Raw genomic sequence first — 12754 nt, forward strand, 5'->3', positions numbered from 1 at the left:
GATCAGCTGTTATTCTAAATGAGATGGGGAACTACTGGAGGTTTGAGTGTAGGAGACATCATCATTATGATTTACTGACTCTCTTAGAGGATCATTCTAGCGAGTATTCGAAATAGAGCAGAAACAGATTCCAGTTATGAGGCTACTGCAATAATCCAAGCAAGACACCATGCTGGTTTGGTTCGTTGTGTTGGTGGATAGAAGCAGTGAGAAACCGTCAGATTCCGAGTATCTTTTAAAGGTAGAATTGCTAGAAATTGCTTACAGATTGTAACTGGACTGTGAGAGAAAGAGAATGCACGCACGATCTGCCCTCTCCTTTTCTTTGTGAATGATGAGAATGCTCTCAAGGCTCACTTCCAAGGTTTCCTCCTACCTGACTACGAGGGATTTGGCCTGAGCACCAGAAAGGACAGAGTTGCCACTGACTGAGATGGGAGTCGGCTGCAGAAAGAGCAGGCATGGCAGGGAGAGGGGGAAACCACTTCAGCTCTGAGCACACCATGCTGGAGATGCCTGAGATACCCCGGCAGAGATGCCAAGGAGATGTCGGCACGTATGAGATTAGCGTCTGGGCCAGGAGTAGGGAGATTTGGTATTTTTCAGTGGTTAGATGGTATTAATACCATGAAGCAAGTTGAGATCACAAAGAAAATGTGTGTGAGTAGGGAGGAGGCAGAGATCAAGGGCTGAGAACCAGGACACACTACTTTTTAGAGGTCGTGTTAATGAGAGGGAACCTGAACAAAAGACTCAGTCACAAGTGGCTAATGAAGCGGGAGGCAAACAAGAGAGAACCGTCCTGAAAGTGAGCCTTGAGTGCGTTCACGTCACTCTTGAGGAGGAGGAGTGTGCAAACGTTGCGTGTATTCCAGAAGGGCTGAGGTTAGGCTGGGTTCTGTCTGAGCAGGAAGAGACTTGTACTCCTGGGTGAGAGCGTGGAGAGACCGCTCAGGTTATTTTGTGGTTGGTCTGAGAAGAGCCCTGGAAGATGATCGTTTTCGCTAATGAGCCCTTGCTCAGCACGGAGAGGAGCGCCTGAAACGTGCTTCCGTCAGGCCGCGTCTCTGTCCCTGTGCTGGCTTCTCCTGGGAAGGAGGCCAGCCCGAGATGGCTGTCTGACTTCTCCTCCAGGACTGTGTCCTGGCGCAGAGACCAGGCGCTGGCAGCTCCCCAGAGCCACGGCGTGGAGGGCGGGTGGGGCAGGGCTGAGAGAACAGTCTATCATCACAGGCAGATACGGGCAGGCGGGGCCTGGAGCCACTGCTTGCATTTCCTCTCTGGGTTTCTTCTTGAATCTTTAAGCACTGACTTTAAAGTCTGACCTGGGGTTTTTCTAGAAAATGGCAGCTAGTGCTGACTTTGGCGTTTCCTGGAACTATCACAGCACTTTGGTTCAGTTTAGTTCAATAAACTTACAAGGCACCATTATGCCTGTATCTCTGAAACCATTCCAGCCTTCAACCAACCAGTTCCTTCTCCTGTCTCTGTCACTCACCAACCTGCTGGTCAGGCTTCTACGCCAGCTTCTGGCTCACCATCATCCTCCCCATTCCTGTCTCCCTTTCACTTTGGGGAATTTCAGTGCTGATGTGAAGAAACTACTCAATGTCCTAACCTCGCAACACCTTAATCTCTGCAGTTCCAGGGACATTCACCTCCACTCCAGTAAGTTACTCACACCCAAGGCCATTCCTTGGACTTTCTCACAACTCAGATTTACTCCTATCTGGAAGGCAAAATGTCTAATATCCCACGTTCTGACCACAGTTTCGGTTCTTTTAATGTCCTCTTTACTTTCTTCCCTTTACACATGTTCCTTGCCTTCCTACAGTACCTGTGTGCTCAGTCGCTTCAGTCGTGTCCGACTCTTTGCAACCCCATGGTCAGTACCTTTAGCCTCTTGACTTTCCTCCTAATCTATCGCTTATTTCACTTACTGCAGCGCTCTACTCAAACGCTTGGCCTGTGACTTTATCCCCTCACTAACCAAGATTCTAGTCCATGTGTTCTCAGCTGTTACCCTACTGAAAACTCCACTTGGAATTTATCTGCCCACCTTTTCTGCTCCAATGCCTAGAAAAATATCCTACCAAGCCATTGTAGGGATTAAATAAATCGATACTCCTATCATTCACACTCTCCAGTCTCCCACAGGCCTCCTTCTGTGTCTGTAGTCACTCTCAGCAGCAGACCATCATCATTCCAAGAGAAAATAAAGGCCGTAAGGAAAGCACCACTTTAACCTAGTCTATACACCTTCACTGCAGCCTCCCCATGCCTATTGTTACATTGTCTATACACCTTCACTGCAGCCTCCCCATGCCTATTGTTACATTGTCTATACACCTTCACTGCAGCCTCCCCATGCCTATTGTTACATTGTCTATACTTCTGCCCATCTGTCTCTCTTGCTTCCTATCCGCAGCTACATTTTCATGTTCTCATTCTTCCCGGTTCCTCAGCAGACTCCTCTGTCCCCGGGATTCTCCAGCCAAGAGTACTGGAGCAAGTTGCCATTTTCTCCTCCCGGGGGATCTTCCTGAGCCAGCAACTGAACCCTTGTCCCTTATGTCTCCTGCATTACCAGGCGGGTTCTTTACCACTAGTGCCCCCGGGGAAGCCCTTCAGAAATCTTACTCAAATCAACTATCTCTTCTTCCCTACAGTTTCAAGCTTTTCCCTGAAGTTCAAGAATTCTGCCTTAAAAAAAAAAAAAAAGCCCCATGCCAACCCCCCACCCCAATTACCTTATCACCACTTTCTCCTTCCTTTGACTTCAAGTTTCTTAAAGGAATGCCCTATGTCCTTGGCGTGTCTAATCTCTTATTTCCGGTTACTCACAATCTGGTTTCTGTTCCCTTGTCTCCTTGAAAATGGTTAGAATTCTTCTGACAAAAATAAGCATTCATTTCCAGGTTGCCAAATCCAGCAGATCATCTTCTGTCTCACCTTAGGTGACCCTCCTGATGACAGTTCTTCCTTCTCTCCTTCCTGCAATGGGTGCCACATCTGTTTCACCCTCTACAGCCCAGCCATCCTGAAACCCCTACAGCTGATTATCCTTCGTGCCTGTGGCCCCCTTGGCCTGAGGAATCCTTCTCTGTTTTCTTCTTCAATTCTCCTTGAAATCACAGCCCAGGAAGACGCCCTCTGCACTGGCCATGTGCCCCACGTTTGCCGCTGTTACAGTACTCATCGTGTGTGAGAGCTCACTTTCCTATTTCCCTGGACTGAAACTCCTTGGGAACAGGAACTCTCTTTTAAACCTACTTGTTTGTCCAGGATTTGACACAGTTGGCCACCACAACCTGCCTGGAGCTTTTTTTCCCCCAGGCCTTCATGACACCACATTTCCCTGGTTTATCTCCCACTTCACTGGCTATTGCTTCTTAAACTCTTGGATTACAACTTCTCTGTTTAACCTCAAAATGTTGGAGTATTCCAACTCCACCCTGGCCTGTTTCTGCAGTCTGCATACTCTCTACCTACTCTCTCTAGGCAATCTCGTCCATTTTTTTGTTTTAATGGTTAGTTACTTACTGGCACCGCAACTGGGTTTAGTTGCCGCACGTGGGGTCTTTCGTTGTGGTGTGTAGGCTTAGCTGCCTGCAGCGTGTATGATCTTAGTTCCCCAACCTCCCAACTAGGTATCACACCCGTGTCCCCTGCATTCCCAGGCAGATTCTTAACCCCTGGAGCACCAGGCAAGTCTGTCCTCCATTGTTTTAAATCTCATCCACATGCTGCTGGTTCCCAAGTTTCTGTTTGAGTCTGACCTCTCCCCTGGGCTTCAGATGCACAGATCCAACTGCCTACTCCTTGTGGGTAGGACACAGTGGAGGCATGGACCAGGCGGCGGTGTAGGTGGAAAGGGGGTATATCTGGAGGCAGGGAGATCCAATTGATTGTGAGAAATGGAAATCTAGGGTGACTTTTGGGTTAGGATGACCAACAATCTCTGTTTTGCCTGAGGCGGAGGGGTTTCCTGGGGCGTGGAGTTATCAGAGCTAAAACCAGGACAAAAGTGAAAGTGTCAGTCGCTCAGTCGTGTCCGACTCTTTATGACCCCAGGGACTGTGGCCCGCCAGGCTCCTCTGTCCATGGGATTCTCCAGGCAAGAGTACTGGAGTGGGTAGCCGTTCCCTGCACCAAGAGATCTTTCCCAACCCAGGGTCCCAGGCAAATCAGGACAGTTGGTCATACTACTCCTAGGTTTGAGGGGCCAAGAAATGGGTGATTGTTAATTGGACCATATTCTGAGATAATGAGGACTCAGGGAAAACTAATTGAAAGATGTATTAAGTTTGAGATGCTTATTAAACATCATCTTCATCCTTGTCGCCAAGCATAGTAGAGCTGGCCCATTGTAATTTCTCCTCCTCCTTCATCTGATCAGTCACTGAGTCCTGTCAACCATAATACCTTCATTGCTCCCCAGCTCCCCTCTCCAGTCTAGCCATCTCTCTGGTTGAGCTCACTGCTTCATACCTATACTTGTACAAGAACATCCTACTTGATCTCTCTTCTGGCTTCTGCTCAGTTCAGTCCAACCACCAAATGATCCAAGAGCCATTCCAAAAGAATCAGTCTGACCATGTCACTGCCTGGCTGGCTTGATACTTTATGTAGAAGGAAACAGACCAAACTGCTTAGCATGGCTTTCAAAGTACTCTATCATTCAGACCCTACGTAACAAACCTGTCCTCCATCCCATAGAACCTAACCCAGTTTGACCAGCTTATTCGAAATTTCTCCAACATGCTCTCTATATTCTTCCATTTCTACCTTTTCTCTAAACCCATTTTTTTCTACTTGAAGTGTCTTTTACCTCCCTATCCTTTAACTTCCCTCTTCCTCCAACATTCACCTGATCACTTATTTTTCAAACTCCAGCCCATTTACTGAGAGAATGAGTGAAGCATCACAGTTAAAAGTATGGATGCTAGAACCAATCAGGGCTTAACTCTCAGTTCTCTGCCATTCCCTAGCTGTGTAACCTTGGGTAGGTTACTATGTGTCAGGTCCCTCATCCGTAAAGCAGGAGATATATACACATATCACATAATATACACTAGTTGGTATTATTATGTGTCAAATATGGTACTAAGAACTTTTCATACATTATCTAATTTAGTCCTCCCAACTTCTCTGAGAGATATTATTATTATTCAGATTTTAGGTATGACCCCTTAATATTCAAGGGCACACAGCTGGTGGAAATGGAAAACTGGAATTCAAGCCCAAGTCTGTCTGGATCAATGCCTAGGTTTCCTTCACAGCACTAGAAAGAGCCCAGGGAAGGAAAGCAGAGAGGTCTGATCCTTTAAACTGCCGCTTAGATGGAACAGGCAGCGAAGACTGTGTGCTCTGGAAGGAGGACAGAGAAACACAGAATCAGGAGGAAGTAACATCAGGATCAGAGTCAAAGGGAGGTGATGAGCCAGTATATAACCCCTCAGGTGAAAAGAAAGAACTGTACGTTACACAGTTATGTGTAATGATCTTAATAGCAATATCAGGTTATGATCTTAATAGCAACATCAGGCTACATTCCCAAAAGCAATGTCAGGATTGTTGCTGGGAAAAGGCAAACTGTTAACTTGAGGAGACAAGTGCTGTGTGTAACATTTTAACCCCAAGGAACCTAGCACAAAATCAGAGACTCAGAGTTTAGGAGCTGGACAAGACAATGGAGTGACATCTTCAAAGTACTGAAAGAAAAAAAAATTAACCTAGAATTCTTTGGCTAGTGAAAATATCATTCAAAAATAAAGGGTTAGCCCGCACTCTGGAGCCCGCAAGCCAGAACTACTGAGGCTGTCAGCCACAGCTACTGGAGCCTGAGCGCTCTCTAGAGCCTGCGCTCTGCAACAAGAGAAGCAACCACAATGAGAAGCCTGAGCCCTGCAGCGAGAGCAAGCCCACACACAGCGATGCGGACCTTGCTGTTGTTGTTGTCCAGTCGCTCAGTCGTGTCCGACTCTTTGCGACCCCATGAACTGCAGCACGCCAGGCCTCCCTGTGCTTCACCAACTCCCAGAGCTTGCTCAAACTCATGTCCATTGAGTCCGTGATGCCATCCAACCATCTCATCCTCTGTCATCCCCTGCTCCTCCTGTCTTCAGTCTTTCCCAGCATTAGAGTCTTTTCCAAGGAGTCAGCTTGTCACATCTGGTGGCCAAAGTATTGGAGCTTCAGTATCAGTCTTTCCAATGAATATTCAGACTGATTTCCTTTAGGATGGACTGGTTGGATCTCCTTGCAATCCAAGGGACTCACAAGAATCTTCTAAAACACCACAGTTCAAAAGCATCAATTCTTTGACACTCAGACTTCTTTATAGTCAGTCCAACTCTCACATCCATACATGACCACTGGAAAAACCATAGCCTTGACTAGACGGACCTTTGTTGGCAAAGTAATGTCTCTGTTTTTAATACACTGTCTAGGTTTGTCATAGTTTTTCTTCCAAGGAGCAAGCATCTTTTAATTTCGTGGCTGCAGTCACCATCCACAGTGATTTTGGAGCCCAAGAAAACAAAGTCTGTTACTGTTTCCATTGTTTCCCCATCTATGTGCCAGGAAGTGATGGGACTGGATGCCATGATCTTCGTTTTCTGAATGTTGAGCTTTAAGGCAACTCTTTCACTCTCCTCTTTCACTTCATCAAGAGCTCTTTAGTTCCTCTTCGCTTTCTGCCATAAGGATGGTGTCATCTGCATATGTGAGGTTATTGATATTTCTCCCAGCAGTCTTGATTTCAGTTTGTGCTTCATCCAGCCCAGCATTTCACATAAGGCACTCTGCATATAGGTTAAATAAGCAGGGTGACAATATACAGCCTTGACATACTCCTTTCCCAATTTGGAACCAGTCTGCTGTTTCATGTCCAGTTCTAACTGTTGCTTCTTGACCTGCATACAGATTTCTCAGGAGGCAGGTATGGCAGTTTGGTATGCCTATCTCTTTTAAGAATTTTCCAGTTTCTTGTGATCCACACAAAGGCTTTAGCGTAGTCAATAAAGTCTCTGTGTGTACACACATGAAATGGTATAATATTATTTAAAGATCTACTGTGATGAGTTAACCTATATATTTAAACATTACAATAGCCACAAAAATGAAATCAGATAAAGAGGTATAGCTGATAGGTCAATAGTGTAGATAAAATCACACACAAAAAAATACTCAATCCAAAAGAAGGTAAGAAAAGAGAGAAAAAAATGAAATCAGATGGAACATAAAGAAAACAAAGAGCAAGACAGTAAATTTAAATTTAACTCTATTGACAATTACATTAAATATAAGTGGTCTAAATACTCCCAATTAAAAGGCAGACATCATCATATTGGTTTTAAAAATACAACTGTACGGACTTTCCTGGTGGTGCAGTGGATAGGAATCCACCTGTTAATGCAGGGCACATGTGTTCAATTCCTGGTGTAGGAAGATTCCACATTCCGTGGAACAACTAAGCCCACGCACCACAACTACTGAAGCTGTGTGCTGCAACAATGAAGCCCACACCCCCAGAGCCTGCGCTCCACGGCAAGAGAAGCCACTGCAGTGAGAGGCCTGAGCTCCAAAATGAAGAGTAGCCCCTCGCTCACCATAGCTAGAGAAAACCTCCACACAGCAACAAGTACCCCCCAATTTTTTTTTTTTTTAAAGAAAGCAACTATAACAGGCTTCCCCAGTGGCTCAGCAGTAAAAAATCCATCTGACATGCAGGAGAAGTGGTTTCAATTCCTGGGTTGGGAAGATCCCCTGGAGAAGGAAATGGCAACCCACTCCTGTATTCTTGCCTAGGAAATCCCGTGCGCAATGGAGCCTGGCGGGCTGCAGTCCATAGAGGTCACAAAGAGTTGGACACAACTGAGCAACTAAACAACAAAAAGCCGCTGTATGTTGTCTACAGGAAACCTGCTTTAAATATGAGGACTACACAGTCCATGGAATTCTCCAGGCCAGAACACTGGAATGCTGAGAAGCTGTTGCCTTCTCCAGGAAATCTTCCCAACCCATGGGTCAAACCCAGGTCTCCCGCAGCTCATGTGGGTTCTTTACCAGCTGAGCCACTAGGGAAGCCCAAATACAAGGACAGGTGGGGTTAGAAATAAAAGTATGGTCAAACTTACAGCTATGGCAGTGTGACAAGACTGTCAATCCTCTCCACCAAAAGCAAACACAAAACTGGACAAACCGTCAAAAAGAAATATCTCAGGGCTCTGGAAATGAACCAAAGGTGCCTCCCCCAATATAAGGAGTATTTATTCTTGAATAACTGCTAGAGCTTTGGGTATAAAGTAATAAAGAAAGTGGGTTTCTCAACCTCAGAACATGACATTTGGGACTGGATAAATCCTTGTTGTGAGGGAGGATTCATTTTGATATTTGGCGAAACTAATACAATTTGTAAAGTTTAAAAATAAAATAAAATTTTTTAAAAATTGAAATAATAATGAGTAATAAGTACCCTGATTGTTTATTCAAATTAGTTTTCACATGTTATATTTTTATTAAAAACATGATCATTAAGAGTCTTGAGTATTCACAAAAGGGAGGGGGTATATGTATACCTATAGCTGATTCATGTTGAGGTTTGATAGAAAACAAAAAGTCTGTAAAGCAATTATCCTTCAATAAAAAGTTAATTAAAAAAAAAAAATATCTAGAACTGTATGAAAACGAAATTACAACATGTGAGCACATTTGAGAAGCGGCTAGAGCAGTGCTTATAGGGAAATTTATAGCATTGGGTAGTTACATTAGAAGAAAAGAAAGGTTTTGAAACAGTGCTTCAAGTTCCACCTTAAGAAATTTGAAAAAGACAATTAAACCCAAAGAATGTGAAAGAAGGAAGTAGATTACAAATCAGAAATCAGTGGACTAGAACACAAAACAGAGCAAAGTACAATGGAAAAAATCAACGAAACCAAATGCTGCTTCTTTTGAAAGATTGATAAAATTGACAAACCTCTTGACAGATTAAAAAGAAAGAGAAGAGGAAAGATATAAATCACCAACACTGGGAATGACAGAGAGGACATCACCTAGCCTACTAACCATGAAACATATGAAACGTTGGTGATAGAAAAACTTTAAAGCCCCAATAAATGGAGAAATGTACTCTGTTTTTGGATCAGAAGACAATATTGCTAAGGTGTCAATGTTCTAAAGTCAATCTATAAGGTCAATGCAATCCCATTTAATACCTTAGTTAAGTTTTTTTTTGGTAAGAATAAGCTGCTTATAAGATAAAAGAGAAATGCAAAGGACCTACAAGAGCCAAAACTATGTTGAAAAAGAACAAAGTGATTTCAAGACTTATTATAAAGTTAACAGTAATCAAGACAGTATAGCATTTATGTAAGGACAGAGATACAAACCACTGAAACAGAAATTGAAATAGTATATAATCAGTTGATTTTTTTTTTTTTTGCCCATACATACAGCATATGGGGAGCTGGGGAGGAATCTTAGTTCCCTGACCAGGGATGGAACCCTTGCCCCCTGCATTGGAAGCATGGCATCTTAACCACTGGACTGCAAGGGAAATCCTAATATAGTCAATTGATTTTTAACAAAGATGCCAATGTTACTTTTCAACAATTTATTATCTGTGTGTAAAAATATCAATCTCACGACCTTACTTCATATCATATACAAAAATTAACTCAGGGACTTCCCGAAGTGGTCCAGTCCCTGAGACTCTGAGCTCCCAATGCCGGGGGCCTGGGTTCAATCCCTGGTCATGGAACTAAGATCCCACATGCCGCAGGGCAACTAACCCCTGTGCCGCAGTTAGAGAAGCACGCAGTGAAGAGCCTGTGCCACAGTGCAAACCCGGAACAGCCAAATAACAAATTAATTAAGCCCATTTGAAAACAAACAAACACACAAAAAGTTAACTAAAAATGGATCACTGACTTAAATGTCAAAATTAAAACCATAAAATGTCCAGAAAAAGAAATAGGAAAAAATATTTATGACTTTGCATTAGAGAAAGAGTTATGAGGTAGGGCAATAAAAAAAGCACAGACCATAGAATAAAAATCGATAAATTGGACTTCAGCAACATTAAAAATTTTGCTCTTCAAATAACATTAAGAAAATGAAAAAGCAAGCTACTGACTAGGAGAAAATATTTTCTATATACACACACACAACTTGGTTTAAAAAATGGACAAAAGATTTGAACATATGCTTTGCCATATCATTAAACATCAAGGAAAAAAAAATTTACACTAAAATAAGATGTCACTACAAACCCACTAGAGTAGCTAAACTTAAAAAGATTTATAATGTAAAGTGTTGGCAGGGGTGTGAAACAACTGGATCTCTCATACTGGCTGCCAAGTGGAACAGCTACTTTGGAAAACTGGGAGTTTTCTTATAAAATTTTATATATATATATATAGTTATCATTTTATCCAGCATATCATTCTTAAATCTATCCAAAAGGAATGAAAATGTACATCTACAGAAACACTTATATGAAAATGTTCATAGCAACTTTAATCACAATAGCCATAAACTAAACAAACCAACCATCTGTCAACTAGTGAATGAATAAGTAAATGGTGATATACTCATACAAGGGAATACTGCTCAGCAACAAAAAAGAACGGACTGCTGACATACTAAACAGCACAGATGAATCTCAAAGCATCGCACTGGTAAAAGAAGCCAAACACAAAAGGGTACATACTGTATATATGACACCATTCTTAAAAATTCTAGAAAAGGTGAAACAATGATAAAAAGCACAGCAATGACTGCCAAAAGCTGGAGGTTGGAGAGGCAGCTGAACAGAAAAGAGTATAAGGCAACTTTTTGGAGTGATGGAAATGCTCTATATTTTTATTGTGGTAGTGTTTACATGACTGTACACAAATCTTAAAACTCATTGAATTTTATACTGAAAATTGGACATTTTTATTTATATGTAAAGTATACCTCAATAAGCTGATTGAAAAAAAGTCCTTAACTAGGAAAATTGGATATGAATTATACCCTGCCTAATGAAGAAGTGCCTTTCATAATACTGATCAAATTTCAATAAACCTCATGGTATCACTTGAAAGATCAGTAATGAAGACAGAATATCAACTGATCTAAAACCTTAGGTGTAAAGTCATCACTAGTAATACTGCTGCTGCTGCTGCTAAGTTGCTTCAGTCGTGTCCGACTCTGTGTGACCCATAGACGGCAGCCCACCAGGCTCCCCGTCCCTGGGATTCTCCAGGCAAGAACACTGGAGTGGGTTGCCATTTCCTTCTCCAATGCATGAAGGTGAAAAGTGAAAGTGAAGTCGCTCTGTCGTGTCGGACTCTTCGCGACCCCATGGACTGCAGCCTACCAGGCTCCTCCATCCATGGGATTTTCCAGGCAAGAGTACTGGAGTGGGGTGCCATCGCCTAGCTTCTCAAAATATCTCAACTACTAGAAATAAAAATTACATTTATACTGAAGACAGACTTTTTCACATATTTAATTGCTTCTTTGAAATACATGAATTAGTAAATTACTCAATTGTTGTGTGGGGTAGGGAGCCTATCCTTTGGGAGAAGGAGACTGGAAACTGTAACTTGAGTTAAAAGTATATTGTGCACCCAAGACGTTCTGGTCCCTGTGCTGAGGGACCCCTCCACCAGAGGTGACAATCTACAGGAAGAAATGGAATTTCAAACATAATTACAATTCAATGTGATGAACAGTGATCAGAAGGTGTCCAGGGCACTGTAACAGTGAAAACATGACAATGAGCTCTGAGGATATAGAGATGGAGTCATCGGGGAAGCCTGTAGAGGGCAGATGAAACCTGATCACAAGAGGCAAACATTCCCAAGGGACCCTGAGGGGCTCTGTGCTAAATGATAAGAAGAGACCCTGGAGAGAATGAAATCTTGCCATTTGAGACAACCTGGGACCTAGGGGGCATTGAGCTAAATGAAATAAGTAAAGACAAATATCGCATGCTGTCTCTTATATGTGAAATCTTAACAACAACAAAAGCTGAACAAATAAAAACAAGTTCAAAGATACAGATAACAGATTGGTGATTGCCAGAGAAGAGCATGAGAGTGGAAGAAATGGGTGAGCTGATTTTTTTTTTAAGCTTAATTAAATTTAATTTTTTTAACAACTGCATGAGAAAAAAGGAAAAATAATGAACAGTGGCTAATGTAACTGTCATCCTATCTGAAAGAACCTGGGAAATTAATTGCAAGAAAATGCACCTGTTTCACCCTATTGGGGCTTCCCTGGTGGCTCAGATGGTAAAGAATCTGTCTGCAATGCAGGAGATCAGGGGTTGATCCCTGGGTCAGGAAGATTCCCTGGAGAAGAAAATGGCAACCCACTCCAGTATTCTTGCCTGGAGAATTCCATGGACAGAGGAGCCCAGCAGGCTACAGTCCATGGGGTCACAAAGAGTCGGACATCACTGAGTGACTAACACTTTCACTTTCATCCCAATGAAGGACTTTTCTTCTGTAATTCAATATTATTCTAAAAGTATTGCCATCTCTCAGGTAGTACTGGGTTATATCCCCCAGGCCAATCAGGCTGTGACTTTCAGCAGATTGTCCTGGGGAAGGGAGATCTGTTCAGAGGTGGATATCTAGAAAATGTGGCAATCAGAAGTAAAGAAAACAAAGAACTCCCATGTAAATTCCTGAAGGTACAAAAACATGCCTCGCCTCCCTACACAGTCAAACCAAGCAGAACCAAAAGAAAGGAAACCACC

Source organism: Bison bison, unplaced genomic scaffold (assembly GCF_000754665.1).
Source record: "Bison bison bison isolate TAMUID 2011002044 unplaced genomic scaffold, Bison_UMD1.0 scf7180017864338, whole genome shotgun sequence".
In the NCBI taxonomy this organism is placed as follows: domain Eukaryota; kingdom Metazoa; phylum Chordata; class Mammalia; order Artiodactyla; family Bovidae; genus Bison; species Bison bison.